Source organism: Phalaenopsis equestris, unplaced genomic scaffold, assembly GCF_001263595.1.
Source record: "Phalaenopsis equestris unplaced genomic scaffold, ASM126359v1 Scaffold234275, whole genome shotgun sequence".
Classification (NCBI taxonomy): domain Eukaryota; kingdom Viridiplantae; phylum Streptophyta; class Magnoliopsida; order Asparagales; family Orchidaceae; genus Phalaenopsis; species Phalaenopsis equestris.
The window spans coordinates 274288-275301 of NW_018252195.1; positions in this window are offsets into that span (position 1 = coordinate 274288).

Here is a 1014-nt window from a genome sequence, read left to right on the forward strand (position 1 = left end):
GGGTACCACGGACCCGTCATACACAGCTACTAGGACCCTAAGTCTACCTGGTCGTGAAGGTAGTCGACCCAACACGTCCTGAAATCCCCGACCAGCAATCCGTGAATTGCATCATCCACGGGAACCTCGGTAGCCCTAAGGTCAAAGGAAGGAAACTCTATCCTATGACTACAAGCTGGAGCTCCAAGAGGTGAGACTTATACCAGCCGAAATGGCAAGCATGCCTCTGGAAAGAAGAGAAATGGAGGTCCAGCTACGAAGCATGAAACACTCCAAGCAAAAGGACTTACACCCCGTCTGGGTCGGGGAGCCTCCTAACACCCTAAGCGCACTAGACAACCACCTATATGAAGGTATGCTGGGCCAGTCAGGTTGGAAAAGCACGGGGACTCCTCCTCGGGACTTGCAAATATGAATGCAGTTATCTAGAATGATCCTAATTATAGTGGAGGCCCTATTAATATATGCAGGAAAGTAAAAGTTGCAATTTTTAGATCTTGGATATTTTAATCCTAAATTTTAATTATCTTGAATATTTTATTTAGGATTTTATAGAAATTTAGGAATTTGAATTCTAAAGAGCCTATGTTATATCGTGAAATCCCAGATAAACCACAGAAAGAAACAAAGAAAACACATGCAAGTGCATACATGCGACATGATGCAAAAATAAAGCAAAGCAAGTCAAACCAAAATATTAAACAGTCCGGTGCTGCTGGGTCGGCAACATATCCCAGAAAAGAAAAGGGCGGCCGAACTCCATATATACATGTCCGGTCCTAATTCTATACATCAATATAAAATGCAAAATTAAGATACGGGGCATGAGTATCTGCTCCTGGTCCCCTCCACATGGTTCCCCTGCTAAATGTCTCGGAACCCGTGCCTGTATCTTATTTCTGTTACAGGACTCTCCTAGAATCTAAAAAAAGTACATAGGAAAATAAAAGACTCAATCCTACATGAAAACAAGTGTTAGCAAGAAAGCTCACATTAGCAAGAAAGCTCACATGC